Source organism: Stegostoma tigrinum, unplaced genomic scaffold (assembly GCF_030684315.1).
Source record: "Stegostoma tigrinum isolate sSteTig4 unplaced genomic scaffold, sSteTig4.hap1 scaffold_96, whole genome shotgun sequence".
In the NCBI taxonomy this organism is placed as follows: domain Eukaryota; kingdom Metazoa; phylum Chordata; class Chondrichthyes; order Orectolobiformes; family Stegostomatidae; genus Stegostoma; species Stegostoma tigrinum.
Window position 1 is genome coordinate 1181983 of NW_026728820.1, and position 20322 is coordinate 1202304.

At 49.7% G+C, this 20322-nt stretch overlaps 1 protein-coding gene across 2 annotated transcripts in view; it reads left to right on the top strand.

Moving 5' to 3' along the window:
- LOC132209457 (uncharacterized) overlaps positions 1 to 20322 on the top strand; it is a 445383-nt gene that overhangs the window by 326714 nt on the left and 98347 nt on the right. The gene's annotated exons all lie outside the window — the stretch shown is intronic.

A 20322-nucleotide genomic window follows, 5' to 3' on the forward strand; every position in this document is an offset into this window, starting at 1 on the left:
ACTTCTTTTACTTTATCTCACTTTTTCCAACAATTGGAAAATAGATTTTAGAAATCACGTCGAGCTGATGAAGTGTGAAAAGAATAATAATTCCAAGCAGTGGTGGGAGTTGGTCAGTGAGGTGGGAGGAGTGGATAGGTGGGAGAGAAGGCGGACAGGTCATGGAGGCAGGGATGAGGGGAGGAACTAGTCTTGGGATGAGGCTAGCGGGTGGGGAGATTTTGAGGGTGGCAAAGTCCATATTGAGGCTATTGAGTTGGAAGCTCCCGAGACGGAATATGAGGTGCTGCTCTTCTACTTTCTGGGTGGTATGGTTGTGACACTGGAAGAGGCCCAGGATGGACATGTCGTCCAGGGTGTGGGAGGGGGAGTTGAAGTGATGCAATGATTTGGATATGAAAATAGAAGGTGTGGTTAGTAAGTTTCCCAATGATTCAAGGTGTAGTAGCCAGCCAAGAAGGTCACCTCAGAATGCAATGGGACATTGACAAGGGCCAATAAACTGAGGAGTGGCAGATGGAGTTGAGGTCAGATAAATGTGAGGTGCTCCCTTTTGGAAAGGCAAATCAGGGCAGCACGTATACACTGAAGGTTGTGGGGAGTGTTGCTAAATAAAGAGACGCTGGAGTGCAGTTTCGTAGTTCCATCAAAGTACAGCCACCGGTAGAAAGGATATGAATGAGACATTTGGTGTGCTCACCTTTATCGGTCAGTGCATTGAGTATAGGAGTTGGGAGATCACTTAGCAGCCATGTAGGTCATTGATTCGGCTGCTTTTGGAATACTGCAATCGATTTTGGTCTCCTTGCGAGAGGAAAGTTGTCGGCGCACCATTGAGGGCCGAAGGGCCTATTCTGTGCCGTCTTGTTGTATGTTGTAAACTTGAAAGGGTTCAGAGAGATCTACAAGGATGTTACGAGCATCGGAGGTTGGAGGTATACCGTGGGCTTGAACAGGCAGCTATTTCTTGGAACTTTGGAGTTCAGGGCTGACCATATGGAAGTTTATACAATTACGAGGGACGTGGATAGAGCGAACAGCATGTATGGAATGAGCTGCCAGAGGATGTGGTGGAGGCTTGTACGTTTAAAAGGCATGTGGATGGGTATATGAATAGGACGGGTTGAGAGGAATATGGGCCAAATGCTGGCAAATGGGACTAAATTAACTTAGGATATCTGGTCAACAGAGACAAATTGGGCCAAAGGATCTGTTTCCCAACTGTACATCTCTCTGATTCTAAGTGTCTTTTTTCTTAACCACGTGGCCCATAATGAGAAAACCTTGAATCAGGATTTGGGAATGTGACAATTCTAATTGGATCTGTTTGATGAAATTAACTCTGTAGGTAATGGTGGTTGAATTATGATTTATCAAATTTGAGTTTATTGCAGCATCTTATAGAATAGAGGAGACACATGTAATCAAAATTGAAAATCAAAACTTGGTAAAATTTTGCATTGGAAATACATGACCAGCCATTGGAGGAGATTCATGACCATTGCATTCAAGTGAAAACAACAAATGCGATTCAGTGACTCAGTGAAACTGGATGCAGTGACTCAGTGAAACGGGATGCAGTGACTCAGTGAAACGGGAGGCAGTGATTGTGTGAACTGGGATGCAGTGACTGAGGGTAATGGGATGCACTGACTAAGGGAAATGGGATGTAGTGTCTGCGTGAAATGGGATGCAGTGACTGAGTGAAATGGGATGCAGTGACTGAGGGAAATGGGAGGCACTGACTGAGTGTAATGGGATGCAGTGACTGAGTGAAAGGGGATGCAGTGACTGAGTGAAATGAGATGCAGTGACTGAGGGCAATGGGATGCAGTGACTGAGGGCAATGGGATGCAGTGGCTGTGTGAAATGGGATACAGTGGCTGTGTGAACTGGGATGCAGTGGCTGTGTGAATTGAGATGCTGTGACTTTGGGAATGGAGATGCAGTGTCTGTTTGAAATGGGATGCAGTGAATGAGGTCAATGGGAGGCAGTGACTGAGGGCAATGGGATGCAGTGACTGATGGAAATGGGATGCAGTGACTGTGGGAAATGGGATGCAGTCACTGATGGACATGGGACGCAGTGACTGAGGGAAAAGAGACGCCGTGACTGATGGAAGTGGGATGCAGTGACTGATGGAAGTGGGATGCTGTGACTGAGTGAAATGGGATGCAGAGACTGAGGGAGATGGGATGCAGTGACTGAGTGAAATGGGATGCAGTGAATGATGGAAATGGGATGCAGTGACTGACTGAAATGGGTGCAGTGACTGTGAGAAATGGGATGCAGTCACTGATGGAAATGAGACGCAGTGACTGAGGGAAAGGAGACGCCGTGAATGATGGAAGTGGGATGCAGTGACTGATGGAAGTGGAATGCAGTGACTGTGGCAGATGGGATGCAGTGACTGTGTGAAGTGGGATGCAGTGAATGATGGAAATGGGATGCAGTGACTGAGGGAAATGGGATGCAGTGACTGAGGGTAATGGGATGAGGTGACTGAAGGAAATGGAATGCAGTGACTCTGTGAAATGGGATGCAGTGACTTTTAAATGGGATGTAGTGACTGAGTGGAATGGGATGCAGTGACTGAGGAAAGGAGATGCAGTGACTGAGGAAAGGAGATGCAGTGACTGAGGGAAATGGGATGCAGTGACTGAGGGAAATGGGATGCAGTGACTGAGGGAAATGGGATGCAGTGACTGAGTGAATTGGGATGCTGCGACTGAAGTTAATGGGATGCGGTGACTGTGGGGAATGGGATGCGGTGACTGTGGGGAATGGGATGCAGTGACTGATGGAAATGGGATGCAGTGAATGAGGGAAATGGAATTCAGTGACTGAGATGAATGGGATGCAGTGACTGATGGAAATGGGATGCTGTGACTGAGGGTAATGGGTTGCAGTCACTGAGTGAAATGGGATGCTGTGACTAAGTGAAATGAGCTGCAGTGACTGAGTGAAATGAGCTGCAGTGACTGAGTGAAATGAGCTGCAGTGACTGAGTGAAATGGGATGCAGTGACTGAAGGAAATGGATGCAGTGACTCTGTGAAATGGGGTGCAGTGACTGTTAAATGGGATCTAGTGACTGAGTGAAATGGGATGCAGTGACTGAGGAAAGTAGATGCAGTGACTGAGGAAAGGGGATGCAGTGACTGAGGGAAATAGGATGCAGTGACTGAGTGAAATGGGATGCAGTGACTGAGTGAAATGGGATGCAGTGACTGAGTGAAATGAGATGCAGTGACTGAGTGAAATGAGATGCAGTGACTGAGGGCAATGGGATGCAGTGGCTGTGTGAAATGGGATACAGTGGCTGTGTGAACTGGGATGCAGTGGCTGTGTGAATTGAGATGCTGTGACTGTGGGAATGGAGATGCAGTGTCTGTTTGAAATGGGATGCAGTGACTGAGGTCAATGGGATGCAGTGACTGAGGGCAATGGGATGCAGTGACTGATGGAAATGGGATGCAGTGACTGTGGGAAACGGGATGCAGTCACTGATGGACATGGGACGCAGTGACTGAGGGAAAAGAGACGCCGTGACTGATGGAAGTGGGATGCAGTGACTGATGGAAGTGGGATGCAGTGACTGAGTGAAATGGGATGCAGAGACTGAGGGAGATGGGATGCAGTGACTGAGTGAAATGGGATGCAGTGAATGATGGAAATGGGATGCAGTGACTGACTGAAATGGGTGCAGTGACTGTGAGAAATGGGATGCAGTGACTGAGTGAAGTGGGATGCAGTGAATGATGGAAATGGGATGCAGTGACTGAGGGAAATGGGATGCAGTGACTGAGGGCAATGGGATGCAGTGACTGAGGGAAATGGGATGCTGTCACTGATGGACAGGGACGCAGTGACTGAGTGAAATGGGATGCAGTGACTGATGGAAGTGGGATGCTGTGACTGAGTGAAATGGGATGCAGAGACTGAGGGTGATGGGATGCAGTGACTGAGTGAAATGTGATGCAGTGACTGAGTGAAATGGGATGCAGTGACTGTGGGAAATGGGATGCAGTCACTGATGGAAATGGGACGCAGTGACTGAGGGAAAGGAGACGCCCTGAATGATAGAAGTGGGATGCAGTGACTGATGGAAGTGGGATGCTGTGACTGAGGGAGATGGGATGCAGTGACTGAGTGAAGTGGGATGCAGTGAATGATGGAAATGGGATGCAGTGACTGAGGGTAATTGGATGCAGTGACTGAGGGTAATGGGATGCATTGTCTGAGTGAAATGGGATGCAGTATCTGTGTGAAATGGGATGCAGTGACTGAGTGAAATGGGATGCAGTGACTGAGGGCAATGGGATGCAGTGACTGAGTGAACTGGGACGCAGGGACTGCGGCAAAGGAAATGCAGTGTCTGTTTGAAATGGGATCCTGCGACTGAAATTATTGGAATGCAGTGACTAAGGGTAATGGGATGCAGTGACTGAGGGTAATGGGATGCAGTGACTGAGCGTCATGGGATGCAGTGACTGAGCGTCATGGGATGCAGTGACTGAGTGAAAAGCAATGCAGTGACTGAGCGTAATGGGATGCAGTGACTGTGGGTCATGGCATGCAGTAACTGAGTGAAATGCGATGCAGTGACTGAGGGAAAGGAGATGCAGTGAATGTGGGAAATGGGATGCAGTGACTGAGTGAAATGGGATGCAGTGACTGTTGGTCATGTGATGCAGTGACTGAGGGTAATGGGATGCAATGACTGAGGGCAATGGGATGCAGTGACTGAGTGAAATGCGATGCAGTGACTGAGGGAATGGAGATGCAGTGACAGTGCGAAATGGGTTGCAGTGACTGAGGGAAATGGGATGCAGTGACTCACTGAAATGGGAGTGACTGACTGAAATGGGAGGGAGTGACTGACTGAAATGGGATGCAGTGACTGAGTGAAATGGGATGCAGTGACTGAGGGAAAGGAGATGCAGTGTCTGTTTGAAATGGGATCCTGTGACTGAAGTTCATGGGATGCAGTGACAGGGTAATGGGATGCAGTGACTGAGGGTAATGGGATGCAATGACTGAGGGCAATGGGATGCGGTGGCTTTGTGAACTGAGATGCAGTGACTGCGGGAAAGGAGATGCAGTGTCTGCTTGAAATGGGATGCAGTGACCGAGGGCAATGGGATGCAGTGACTGAGGGCAATGGGATGCAGTGACTGTGGGAAATGGGATGCAGTGACTGTGGGAAATGGGTGCAGTGACTGTGGGAAATGGGATGCAGTGACTGTGGGTAATGTGATGCAGTGACTGAGGGTAATGGGATGCAGTGACTGAGGGTCATGGGATGCAGTGACTGAGGGTCATGGGATGCAGTGACTGAGCGTCATGGGATGCAGTGACTGAGCGTCATGGGATGCAGTGACTGAGTGAAAAGCAATGCAGTGACTGAGCGTAATGGGATGCAGTGACTGTGGGTCATGGCATGCAGTAACTGAGTGAAATGCGATGCAGTGACTGAGGGAAAGGAGATGCAGTGAATGTGGGAAATGGGATGCAGTGACTGAGTGAAATGGGATGCAGTGACTGTTGGTCATGTGATGCAGTGACTGAGGGTAATGGGATGCAATGACTGAGGGCAATGGGATGCAGTGACTGAGTGAAATGCGATGCAGTGACTGAGGGAATGGAGATGCAGTGACAGTGCGAAATGGGTTGCAGTGACTGAGGGAAATGGGATGCAGTGACTCACTGAAATGGGAGTGACTGACTGAAATGGGAGGGAGTGACTGACTGAAATGGGATGCAGTGACTGAGTGAAATGGGATGCAGTGACTGAGGGAAAGGAGATGCAGTGTCTGTTTGAAATGGGATCCTGTGACTGAAGTTCATGGGATGCAGTGACAGGGTAATGGGATGCAGTGACTGAGGGTAATGGGATGCAATGACTGAGGGCAATGGGATGCGGTGGCTTTGTGAACTGAGATGCAGTGACTGCGGGAAAGGAGAAGCAGTGTCTGCTTGAAATGGGATGCAGTGACTGAGGGCAATGGGATGCAGTGACTGAGGGCAATGGGATGCAGTGACTGTGGGAAATGGGATGCAGTGACTGTGGGAAATGGGTGCAGTGACTGTGGGAAATGGGATGCAGTGACTGTGGGTAATGTGATGCAGTGACTGAGGGTAATGTGATGCAGTGACTGAGGGTAATGTGATGCAGTGACTGAGGGTAATGGGATGCAGTGACTGAGTGAAATGGGATGCACTGGCTGTGTGAAATGGGATGCAGTGGCTGTGTGAAACGGTATGCAGTGACTGAGGGTTATGGGATTCAGTGACTGAGGATCATGGGATTCAGTGACTGAGGTCATGGGATGCAGTGACTGATGGAAATGGGATGCGGTGACTGAGTGAAATGGGATGCAGTGACTGAGTGAAATGGGATGCAGTGACTGAGTGAAATGAGATGCAGTGACTGAGTGAAATGAGATGCAGTGACTGAGGGCAATGGGATGCAGTGGCTGTGTGAAATGGGATACAGTGGCTGTGTGAACTGGGATGCAGTGGCTGTGTGAATTGAGATGCTGTGACTGTGGGAATGGAGATGCAGTGTCTGTTTGAAATGGGATGCAGTGACTGAGGTCAATGGGATGCAGTGACTGAGGGCAATGGGATGCAGTGACTGATGGAAATGGGATGCAGTGACTGTGGGAAACGGGATGCAGTCACTGATGGACATGGGACGCAGTGACTGAGGGAAAAGAGACGCCGTGACTGATGGAAGTGGGATGCAGTGACTGATGGAAGTGGGATGCAGTGACTGAGTGAAATGGGATGCAGAGACTGAGGGAGATGGGATGCAGTGACTGAGTGAAATGGGATGCAGTGAATGATGGAAATGGGATGCAGTGACTGACTGAAATGGGTGCAGTGACTGTGAGAAATGGGATGCAGTGACTGAGTGAAGTGGGATGCAGTGAATGATGGAAATGGGATGCAGTGACTGAGTGAAATGGGATGCAGTGACTGATGGAAGTGGGATGCTGTGACTGAGTGAAATGGGATGCAGAGACTGAGGGTGATGGGATGCAGTGACTGAGTGAAATGTGATGCAGTGACTGAGTGAAATGGGATGCAGTGACTGTGGGAAATGGGATGCAGTCACTGATGGAAATGGGACGCAGTGACTGAGGGAAAGGAGACGCCCTGAATGATAGAAGTGGGATGCAGTGACTGATGGAAGTGGGATGCTGTGACTGAGGGAGATGGGATGCAGTGACTGAGTGAAGTGGGATGCAGTGAATGATGGAAATGGGATGCAGTGACTGAGGGTAATTGGATGCAGTGACTGAGGGTAATGGGATGCATTGTCTGAGTGAAATGGGATGCAGTATCTGTGTGAAATGGGATGCAGTGACTGAGTGAAATGGGATGCAGTGACTGAGGGCAATGGGATGCAGTGACTGAGTGAACTGGGACGCAGGGACTGCGGCAAAGGAAATGCAGTGTCTGTTTGAAATGGGATCCTGCGACTGAAATTATTGGAATGCAGTGACTAAGGGTAATGGGATGCAGTGACTGAGGGTAATGGGATGCAGTGACTGAGGGTCATGGGATGCAGTGACTGAGCGTCATGGGATGCAGTGACTGAGCGTCATGGGATGCAGTGACTGAGTGAAAAGCAATGCAGTGACTGAGCGTAATGGGATGCAGTGACTGTGGGTCATGGCATGCAGTAACTGAGTGAAATGCGATGCAGTGACTGAGGGAAAGGAGATGCAGTGAATGTGGGAAATGGGATGCAGTGACTGAGTGAAATGGGATGCAGTGACTGTTGGTCATGTGATGCAGTGACTGAGGGTAATGGGATGCAATGACTGAGGGCAATGGGATGCAGTGACTGAGTGAAATGCGATGCAGTGACTGAGGGAATGGAGATGCAGTGACAGTGCGAAATGGGTTGCAGTGACTGAGGGAAATGGGATGCAGTGACTCACTGAAATGGGAGTGACTGACTGAAATGGGAGGGAGTGACTGACTGAAATGGGATGCAGTGACTGAGTGAAATGGGATGCAGTGACTGAGGGAAAGGAGATGCAGTGTCTGTTTGAAATGGGATCCTGTGACTGAAGTTCATGGGATGCAGTGACAGGGTAATGGGATGCAGTGACTGAGGGTAATGGGATGCAATGACTGAGGGCAATGGGATGCGGTGGCTTTGTGAACTGAGATGCAGTGACTGCGGGAAAGGAGATGCAGTGTCTGCTTGAAATGGGATGCAGTGACCGAGGGCAATGGGATGCAGTGACTGAGGGCAATGGGATGCAGTGACTGTGGGAAATGGGATGCAGTGACTGTGGGAAATGGGTGCAGTGACTGTGGGAAATGGGATGCAGTGACTGTGGGTAATGTGATGCAGTGACTGAGGGTAATGGGATGCAGTGACTGAGGGTCATGGGATGCAGTGACTGAGGGTCATGGGATGCAGTGACTGAGGGTCATGGGATGCAGTGACTGAGCGTCATGGGATGCAGTGACTGAGCGTCATGGGATGCAGTGACTGAGTGAAAAGCAATGCAGTGACTGAGCGTAATGGGATGCAGTGACTGTGGGTCATGGCATGCAGTAACTGAGTGAAATGCGATGCAGTGACTGAGGGAAAGGAGATGCAGTGAATGTGGGAAATGGGATGCAGTGACTGAGTGAAATGGGATGCAGTGACTGTTGGTCATGTGATGCAGTGACTGAGGGTAATGGGATGCAATGACTGAGGGCAATGGGATGCAGTGACTGAGTGAAATGCGATGCAGTGACTGAGGGAATGGTGATGCAGTGACAGTGCGAAATGGGTTGCAGTGACTGAGGGAAATGGGATGCAGTGACTCACTGAAATGGGAGTGACTGACTGAAATGGGAGGGAGTGACTGACTGAAATGGGATGCAGTGACTGAGTGAAATGGGATGCAGTGACTGAGGGAAAGGAGATGCAGTGTCTGTTTGAAATGGGATCCTGTGACTGAAGTTCATGGGATGCAGTGACAGGGTAATGGGATGCAGTGACTGAGGGTAATGGGATGCAATGACTGAGGGCAATGGGATGCGGTGGCTTTGTGAACTGAGATGCAGTGACTGCGGGAAAGGAGAAGCAGTGTCTGCTTGAAATGGGATGCAGTGACTGAGGGCAATGGGATGCAGTGACTGAGGGCAATGGGATGCAGTGACTGTGGGAAATGGGATGCAGTGACTGTGGGAAATGGGTGCAGTGACTGTGGGAAATGGGATGCAGTGACTGTGGGTAATGTGATGCAGTGACTGAGGGTAATGTGATGCAGTGACTGAGGGTAATGTGATGCAGTGACTGAGGGTAATGGGATGCAGTGACTGAGTGAAATGGGATGCACTGGCTGTGTGAAATGGGATGCAGTGGCTGTGTGAAACGGTATGCAGTGACTGAGGGTTATGGGATTCAGTGACTGAGGATCATGGGATTCAGTGACTGAGGTCATGGGATGCAGTGACTGATGGAAATGGGATGCGGTGACTGAGTGAAATGGGATGCAGTGTCTGAGTGAAATGGGATGCAGTGGCTGAGTGAAATGGGATGCAGTGGCTGAGTGAAATGGGATGCAGTGACGGAGGGAACTGAGATGCAGTGACGGAGGGAGATGAGATGCAGTGACTGAGGGAAATGGAATGCAGTGACAGAGGGTAATGGGATGCAGTGTCTCAGTGAAATGGGATGCTCTGACTGAGTGAAATGGGATGCTCTGACTGAGTGAAATAGGATCCTGTGACTGAGGGAAAGGAGATGCAGTGTCTGTTTGAAATGGCATCCTTTCACTGAAGTTCATGGGATGCCATGACTGAGGGTAATGTGATGCAGTGGCTGTGTGAAATGGGATGCAGTGACTGAGTGAAATGGGATTCAGTGACTGAGGGTCATGGGATTCAGTGACTGAGAGTCATGGGATTCAGTGACGGAGGATCATGGGATGCAGTGACTGAGGATCATGGGATGCAGTGACTGATGGAAATGGGATGCGGTGACTGACTGAAATGGGATGCGGTGACTGTGGGGAATGGAATGCGGTGACTGTGGGAAATAGGGTGCGGTGACTGAGGGAAATGGATGCACTGTCTCAGTTGAATAGGATTCACTGTCTCCGTTAAATAGGTTGTAGTGACTGAGTCAAATGGGATGCAGTGGCTGAGTGAAATGGGATGCAGTGGCTGAGTGAAATGAGATGCACTGACGGAGGGAAATGAGATGCAGTGACTGAGGGAAATGAGATGCAGTGACTGAGGGAAATGAGATGCAGTGACTGAGGGAAATGAGATGCAGTGACTGACTGAAATTGGAAGGAGTGACCTAAATGGGAGGGAGTGACTGACCTAAATGTAAGGGAGTGACTGAGTGAAATGGGAGGGAGTGACTGAGTGTAATGGGAGGGAGTGACTCGGTGAAATGGCATGCAGTGACTCAGTGAAGTGGCATGCAGGCACTGAGTGAAATGGGATGCAGGGACTGAGGGTAATGTGATGCAGTGACTGAGGGTAATGTGATGCAGTGACTGAGGAAAGGAGATGCAGTGCCCATGGGAAATGGGTTGCAGTGACTGAATGAAATGTGATGCAGTGACTGAGTGATATGGGATGCAGTGACTGAGTGATATGGGATGCAGTGACTGAGTGATATGGGATGCAGTGACTGAGTGATATGGGATGCAGTGACTGAGTGATATGGGATGCAGTGACTGAGTGATATGGGATGCAGTGACTGAGTGATATGGGATGCAGTGACTGAGTGATATGGGATGCAGTGACTGAGTAAAATGCGATGCAGTGACTGAGGGAATGGTGATGCAGTGACAGTGCGAAATGGGTTGCAGTGAATGAGGGAAATGGGATGCAGTGACTCACTGAAATGGGAGGGAGTGACTGACTGAAATGGGAGGGAGTGACTGACTGAAATGGGAGGGAGTGACTGACTGAAATGAGATGCAGTGACTGACTGAAATGAGATGCAGTGACTGAATGAACTGGGATGCAGTGACTGAGTGAAATGGGATGCAGTGACTGAGTGAAATGGGATGCAGTCACTGAGGGTCGTGCGATGAAGTCACTGAGGGTCGTGCGATGCAGTCACTGAGGGTCGTGCGATGCAGTCACTGAGGGTCGTGCGATGCAGTCACTGAGGGTCGTGCGATGCAGTGACTGAGGGTCGTGCGATGCAGTGACTGAGTGAAATGGGTTGCTGGGACTGAGGGTAATGTGATGCAGTGACTGAGGAAAGGAGATGCAGTGACTATGGGAAATGGGTTGCAGTGACTGGGTGAAATGTGATGCAGTGACTAAGGGTAATGGGATGCAGTGACTGAGGGTAATGGGATGCAGTGACTGTGTGAAATGGAATGCAGTGACTGAGTGAAATGGGATGCAGTGACTGAGCGTCATGGGATGCAGTGACTGAGGGTCATGGGATGCAGTGACTGAGTGAAATACGATGCAGTGACTGAGGGAAGGGAGATGCAGTTACAGTGCGAAATGGGTTTCAGTGACTGAGGGAAATGGGATGCAGTGACTGAGGGAAAGGAGATGCAGTGAATGTGGGAAATGGGATGCAGTGACTGAGATGAATGGGATGCAGTGACTGATGGAAATGGGATGCTGTGACTGAGGGTAATGGGTTGCAGTCACTGAGTGAAATGGGATGCTGTGACTGAGTGAAATGAGCTGCAGTGACTGAGTGAAATGAGCTGCAGTGAATGAGTGAAATGGGATGCAGTGGCTGTGCGAAATGGGATGCAGTGGCTGTGCGAAATGGGATGCAGTGACTGAGGGAAAGGAGATGCAGTGTCTGTTTGAAATGGGATCCTGTGACTGAAGTTCATGGGATGCAGTGACAGGGTAATGGGATGCAGTGAGTGAGGGTAATGGGATGCAATGACTGAGTGAAATGGATGCACTGTCTGGGTTAAATGTGATTCACTGTGTCCGTTAAATGGGATGCAGTGACTCTGTGAAATGGGATGCAGTGACTGAGGGCAATGGGATGCAGTGGCTTTGTGAACTGAGATGCAGTGGCTGCGGGAAAGGAGATGCAGTGTCTGTTTGAAATGGGCTGCAGTGACTGAGGGCAATGGGATGCAGTGACTGTGGGAAATGGGATGCAGTGACTGTGGGAAATGGGTGCAGTGACTGAGGGTCATGTGATACAGTGACTGAGGGTAACACGATGCAGTGACTGTGGGTAATGGGATGCAGTGAATGAGGGATAGGAGATGCAGTGACTGTGGGAAATGGGATGCAGTGACTGAGTGAAATGGAATGCAGTGACTGAGGGCAATGGGATGCAGTGACTGAGGGCAATGGGATGCAGTGACTGAGGGAAATGAGATGCAGTGACGGAGGGAAATGAGATGCCATGACTGAGGGAAATGGAATGCTGTGACTGAGGGTAATGTGATGCAGTGTCTCAGTGAAATGGGATGCTCTGACTGAGTGAAATGGGATGCTCTGACTGAGGGAAAGGAGATGCAGTGTCTGTTTGAAATGGCATCGTTTCACTGAAGTTCATGGGATGCAGTGACAGGGTAATGGGATGCCATGACTGAGGGTAATGGGATGCGGTGACTGACTGAAATGGGATGCGGTGACTGACTGAAATGGGATGCGGTGACTGAGGGGAATGGAATGCGGTGACTGTGGGAAATAGGGTGCGGTGACTGAGGGAAATGGACGCACTGTCTCAGTTGAATAGGATTCACTGTCTCCGTTAAATCGGATGTAGTGACTGAGTCAAATGGGATGCTGTGACTGAGTGAAATGGGATGCAGTGGCTGAGTAAAATGAGATGCAGTGATGGAGGGAAATGAGATGCAGTGACGGAGGGGAATGAGATGCAGTGACGGAGGCAAATGAGATGCAGTGACTGAGGGAAATGAGATGCAGTGACTGAGGGAAATGGAATGCTGTGACTGAGGGTAATGGGATATACTGTCTCAGTTCAATGAGATTTACTGTCTCAGTTAAATGGGATGCTCTGACTGAGTCAAATGGGATGCTCAGACTGAGTGAAATGGGACGCAGTGACTGCATGAAATGGGATCCAGTGACTGAGTGATATGGGATCCAGTGACTGAGTGAAATGGGATTCAGTGACTGAGGGTAATGGGTTTCAGTGACTGAGGGAAATGGGATGCAGTGACTGACTGAAATGGGATGCAGTGACTGAGGGAAAGGAGATGCAGTGAATCTGGGAAATGGGATGCAGTGACTGAGATGAATGGGATGCAGTGACTGAGTGAAATGAGCAGCAGTTAATCAGTGAAATGGGATGCAGTGGCTGTGCGAAATGGGATGCAGTGGCTGTGTGAAATGGGATGCAGTGACTGACGGAAAGGAGATGCAGAGTCTGTTTGAAATGGGATCCTGTGACTGAAGTTCATGGGATGCAGTGACAGGGTAATGGGATACAGTGACTGAGGGTAATGGGATGCAATGACTGAGGGCAATGGGATGCAGTGGCTTTGTGAACTGAGATGCAGTGACTGCGGGAAAGGAGATGCAGTGTCTGCTTGAAATGGGAGGGAGTGACTGAGGGCAATGGGATGCAGTGACTGAGGGCAATGGGATGCAGTGACTGTGGGAAATGGGATGCAGTGACTGTGGGAAATGGGTGCAGTGACTGTGGGAAATGGGATGCAGTGACTGTGGGAAATGGGATGCAGTGACTGAGGGCAATGGGTTTCAGTGACTGAGGGCATTGGGATGCAGTGACTGAGTGAAATGGGATGCAGTGGCTGTGTGAAACGGGATGCAGTGACTGAGGGTTATGGGATTCAGTGACTGAGGATCATGGGATTCAGTGACTGAGGTCATGGGATGCAGTGACTGATGGAAATGGGATGCGGTGGCTGAGTGAAATGGGATGCAGTGGCTGAGTGAAATGGGATGCAGTGGCTGAGTGAAATGGGATGCAGTGACGGAGGGAAATGAGATGCAGTGACGGAGGGAGATGAGATGCAGTGACTGAGGGAAATGGAATGCAGTGACAGAGGGTAATGGGATGCAGTGTCTCAGTGAAATGAGATGCTCTGACTGAGTGAAATGGGATGCTCTGACTGAGTGAAATAGGATCCTGTGACTGAGGGAAAGGAGATGCAGTGTCTGTTTGAAATGACATCCTTTCACTGAAGTTCGTGGGATGCCATGACTGAGGGTAATGGGATGCAGTGGCTGTGTGAAATGGGATGCAGTGACTGAGTGAAATGGGATTCAGTGACTGAGGGTCATGGGATTCAGTGACTGAGAGTCATGGGATTCAGTGACTGAGGATCATGGGATGCAGTGACTGAGGATCATGGGATGCAGTGACTGATGGAAATGGGATGCGGTGACTGACTGAAATGGGATGCGGTGACTGACTGAAATGGGATGCGGTGACTGAGGGGAATGGAATGCGGTGACTGTGCGAAATAGGGTGCGGTGACTGAGGAAAATGGATGCACTGTCTCAGTTGAATAGGATTCACTGTCTCCGTTAAATAGGATGTAGTGACTGAGTCAAATGGGATGCAGTGGCTGAGTGAAATGGGATGCAATGGCTGAGTGAAATGAGATGCACTGACGGAGGGAAATGAGATGCAGTGACTGAGGGAAATGAGATGCAGTGACTGAGGGATATGAGATGCAGTGACTGACTGAAATTGGAAGGAGTGACCTAAATGGGAGGGAGTGACTGACCTAAATGGGAAGGAGTGACTGAGTGAAATGGGAGGGAGTGACTGAGTGTAATGGGAGGGAGTGACTCGGTGAAATGGCATGCAGTGACTCAGTGAAATGGCATGCAGGCACTGAGTGAAATGGGATGCTGGGACTGAGGGTAATGTGATGCAGTGACTGAGGGTAATGTGATGCAGTGACTGAGGAAAGGAGATGCAGTGCCAATGGGAAATGGGTTGCAGTGACTGAATGAAATGGGATGCAGTGACTGAGTGATATGGGATGCAGTGACTGAGTGATATGGGATGCAGTGACTGAGTGATATGGGATGCAGTGACTGAGTGAAATGGGATGCAGTGACTGAGTGAAATGCGATGCAGTGACTGAGTGAAATGCGATGCAGTGACTGAGGGAATGGTGATGCAGTGACAGTGCGAAATGGGTTGCAGTGAATGAGGGAAATGGGATGCAGTGACTCACTGAAATTGGAGGGAGTGACTGACTGAAATGGGAGGGAGTGACTGACTGAAATGGGAGGGAGTGACTGACTGAAATGAGATGCAGTGACTGAGTGAACTGGGATGCAGTGACTGAGTGAAATTGGATGCTGTGACTGACGTAAGGAGATGCAGTGACTGTGGGAAATGGGATGCAGTGACTGAGTGAAATGGGATGCAGTGACTGAGTGAAATGGGATGCAGTCACTGAGGGTCGTGCGATGCAGTCACTGAGGGTCGTGCGATGCAGTGACTGAGGGTCGTGCGATACAGTGACTAAGTGAAATGGGATACAGTGACTAAGTGAAATGGGATGCAGTGACTGAGTGAAATGGGATGCTGGGACTGAGGGTAATGTGATGCAGTGACTGAGGAAAGGAGATGCAGTGACTATGGGAAATGGGTTGCAGTGACTGGGTGAAATGAGATGCAGTGACTGAGGGTAATGGGATGCAGTGACTGAGGGTAATGGGATGCAGTGACTGAGGGTAATGGGATGCAGTGACTGTGTGAAATGGAATGCAGTGACTGAGTGAAATGGGATGCAGTGACTGAGCGTCATGGGATGCAGTGACTGAGGGTCATGGGATGCAGTGACTGAGTGAAATGCGATGCAGTGACTGAGGGAAGGGAGATGCAGTTACAGTGCGAAATGGGTTTCAGTGACTGAGGGAAATGGGATGCAGTGACTGAGGGAAAGGAGATGCAGTGAATGTGGGAAATGGGATGCAGTGACTGAGATGAATGGGATGCAGTGACTGAGGGTAATGGGATGCTGTGACTGAGGGTAATGGGTTGCAGTCACTGAGTGAAATGGGATGCTGTGACTGAGTGAAATGAGCTGCAGTGACTGAGTGAAATGAGCTGCAGTGAATGAGTGAAATGGGATGCAGTGGCTGTGCGAAATGGGATGCAGTGGCTGTGCGAAATGGGATGCAGTGACTGAGGGAAAGGAGATGCAGTGTCTGTTTGAAATGGGATCCTGTGACTGAAGTTCATGGGATGCAGTGACAGGGTAATGGGATGCAGTGAGTGAGGGTAATGGGATGCAATGACTGAGTGAAATGGATGCACTGTCTGGGTTAAATGGGATTCACTGTGTCCGTTAAATGGGATGCAGTGACTCTGTGAAATGGGATGCAGTGACTGAGGGCAATGGGATGCAGTGGCTTTGTGAACTGAGATGCAGTGGCTGCGGGAAAGGAGATGCACTGTCTGTTTGAAATGGGCTGCAGTGACTGAGGGCAATGGGATGCAGTGACTGTGAGAAATGGGATGCAGTGACTGTGGGAAATGGGTGCAGTGACTGAGGGTCATGTGATACAGTGACTGAGGGTAACACGATGCGGTGACTGTGGGTAATGGGATGCAGTGAATGAGGGATAGGAGATGCAGTGACTGTGGGAAATGGGATGCAGTGACTGAGTGAAATGGAATGCAGTGACTGAGGGCAATGGGATGCAGTGACTGAGGGCAATGGGATGCAGTGACTGAGGGAAATGAGATGCCGTGACTGAGGGAAATGAAATGCTGTGACTGAGGGTAATGTGATGCAGTGTCTCAGTGAAATGGGATGCTCTGACTGAGTGAAATGGGATGCTCTGACTGAGTGAAATGGGATGCTCTGACTGAGGGAAAGGAGATGCAGTGTCTGTTTGAAATGGCATCGTTTCACTGAAGTTCATGGGATGCAGTGACAGGGTAATGGGATGCCATGACTGAGGGTAATGGGATGCGGTGACTGACTGAAATGGGATGCGGTGACTGACTGAAATGAGATGCAGTGACGGAGGCAAATGAGATGCAGTGACTGAGGCAAATGAGATGCAGTGACTGAGGCAAATGAGATGCAGTGACTGAGGCAAATGAGATGCAGTGACTGAGGGAAATGGAATGCTGTGACTGAGGGTAATGGGATATACTGTCTCAGTTCAATGAGATTTACTGTCTCAGTTAAATGGGATGCTCAGACTGAGTCAAATGGGACGCAGTGACTGCATGAAATGGGATGCAGTGACTGAGTGTAATGGGATGCAGTGACTCTGGGAAATGGGTTGCAGTGATTGAGTGAAATGGGGTGCAGTGGCTGAGTGTAATGGAATGCAGTGACTGAATGTAATGGGATGCAGTGACTGAGTGTAATGGGATGCAGTGACTGAGGAAAGGAGATGCAGTGACTATGGGACCTGGGATGCAGTGACTGAGTGAAATGGGATGCAGTGACTGAGTGAAATGGGATGCAGTGCCTCAGCGAAATGGGATGCAGTGACTGAGGGAAATGTGATGCAGTGACTGAGGGTAATGGGATGCAGTGACTGAGGGAAAGGAGATGCAGTGAATGTGGGAAATGGGATGCAGTGACAGAGGGAAGTGGTATGCTCTGACTGAGGGTAATGTGATGCATTGACTGAGGGAAATGTGATGCATTGACTGAGGGAAATGCGATGTCGTGACTGAGGGAAATGCGATGCAGTGACTGAGTGAAATGGGAGGGAGTGACTGACTGAAATGGGAGGGGGTGACTGACTGAAATGGGAGGGAGTGACTGGGGGAAATGGGATGCAGTGACAGAGGGAAATGGGAGGCCGTGACTGATTGAAATGGGAGGCCGTGACTGATTGAAATGGGATGAAGTGACTGAGGGAAATGGGATGCAGTGACAGAGGGAAATGGGATGAAGTGACTGCGTGAAATGGGACGCAGTGACTGAGAGAAATGGGACGCAGTGACTGAGGGAAATAGGATGCAGTGACTGACTGAAATGGGACGCACTGAGTGAGTGAAATGAGACACAGTGACTGAGTGAAATGGGATGCAGTGACCGAGTAAAATAGGATGCGGTGACTGACTGAAATTGGAGGTAGTGACTGACTGAAATGGGACAGCGTGACTGAGTGAATTGGGAGGCAGTGACTGAGTGAAGTGGGTGGCTGTGACTGCGTGAAGTGGGAGGCTGTGACTGAGTGAAAAGTGGTGCAGTGACTGAGAGTAATGGGATGCAGTGACTGAGGGCAATGGGATGCAGTGACTGATGGAAATAAGATGCAGTGACAGAGGGAAATGAGATGCAGTGACTGACTGAAATTGGAAGGAGTGACTGAAATGGGAGGGAGTGACTGAGTGAAATGGGAGGGAGTGACTGAGTGAAATGGGTGGGAGTGACTGAGTGAAATGGGAGGGAGTGACTGAATGTAATGGGAGGGAGTGACTGAATGTAATGGGAGGGAGTGACTGAGTGAAATGGGATGCAGTGACTCAGTGAAATGGGATGCAGTGACTGAGTGAAATGGCATGCAGGTACTGAGTGAAATGGGATGCTGGGACTGAGGGTAATGTGATGCAGTGACTGAGGGTAATGTGATGCAGTGACTGAGGAAAGGAGATGCAGTGACTATGGGAAATGGGTTGCAGTGACTGGGTGAAATGTGATGCAGTGACTAAGGGTAATGGGATGCAGTGACTGAGGGTAATGGGATGCAGTGACTGTGTGAAATGGAATGCAGTGACTGAGTGAAATGGGATGCAGTGACTGAGCGTCATGGGATGCAGTGACTGAGGGTCATGGGATGCAGTGACTGAGTGAAATACGATGCAGTGACTGAGGGAAGGGAGATGCAGTTACAGTGCGAAATGGGTTTCAGTGACTGAGGGAAATGGGATGCAGTGACTGAGGGAAAGGAGATGCAGTGAATGTGGGAAATGGGATGCAGTGACTGAGATGAATGGGATGCAGTGACTGATGGAAATGGGATGCTGTGACTGAGGGTAATGGGTTGCAGTCACTGAGTGAAATGGGATGCTGTGACTGAGTGAAATGAGCTGCAGTGACTGAGTGAAATGAGCTGCAGTGAATGAGTGAAATGGGATGCAGTGGCTGTGCGAAATGGGATGCAGTGGCTGTGCGAAATGGGATGCAGTGACTGAGGGAAAGGAGATGCAGTGTCTGTTTGAAATGGGATCCTGTGACTGAAGTTCATGGGATGCAGTGACAGGGTAATGGGATGCAGTGAGTGAGGGTAATGGGATGCAATGACTGAGTGAAATGGATGCACTGTCTGGGTTAAATGTGATTCACTGTGTCCGTTAAATGGGATGCAGTGACTCTGTGAAATGGGATGCAGTGACTGAGGGCAATGGGATGCAGTGGCTTTGTGAACTGAGATGCAGTGGCTGCGGGAAAGGAGATGCAGTGTCTGTTTGAAATGGGCTGCAGTGACTGAGGGCAATGGGATGCAGTGACTGTGGGAAATGGGATGCAGTGACTGTGGGAAATGGGTGCAGTGACTGAGGGTCATGTGATACAGTGACTGAGGGTAACACGATGCAGTGACTGTGGGTAATGGGATGCAGTGAATGAGGGATAGGAGATGCAGTGACTGTGGGAAATGGGATGCAGTGACTGAGTGAAATGGAATGCAGTGACTGAGGGCAATGGGATGCAGTGACTGAGGGCAATGGGATGCAGTGACTGAGGGAAATGAGATGCAGTGACGGAGGGAAATGAGATGCCATGACTGAGGGAAATGGAATGCTGTGACTGAGGGTAATGTGATGCAGTGTCTCAGTGAAATGGGATGCTCTGACTGAGTGAAATGGGATGCTCTGACTGAGGGAAAGGAGATGCAGTGTCTGTTTGAAATGGCATCGTTTCACTGAAGTTCATGGGATGCAGTGACAGGGTAATGGGATGCCATGACTGAGGGTAATGGGATGCGGTGACTGACTGAAATGGGATGCGGTGACTGACTGAAATGGGATGCGGTGACTGAGGGGAATGGAATGCGGTGACTGTGGGAAATAGGGAGCGGTGACTGAGGGAAATGGACGCACTGTCTCAGTTGAATAGGATTCACTGTCTCCGTTAAATCGGATGTAGTGACTGAGTCAAATGGGATGCTGTGACTGAGTGAAATGGGATGCAGTGGCTGAGTAAAATGAGATGCAGTGACGGAGGGAAATGAGATGCAGTGACGGAGGGGAATGAGATGCAGTGACGGAGGCAAATGAGATGCAGTGACTGAGGGAAATGAGATGCAGTGACTGAGGGAAATGGAATGCTGTGACTGAGGGTAATGGGATATACTGTCTCAGTTCAATGAGATTTACTGTCTCAGTTAAATGGGATGCTCTGACTGAGTCAAATG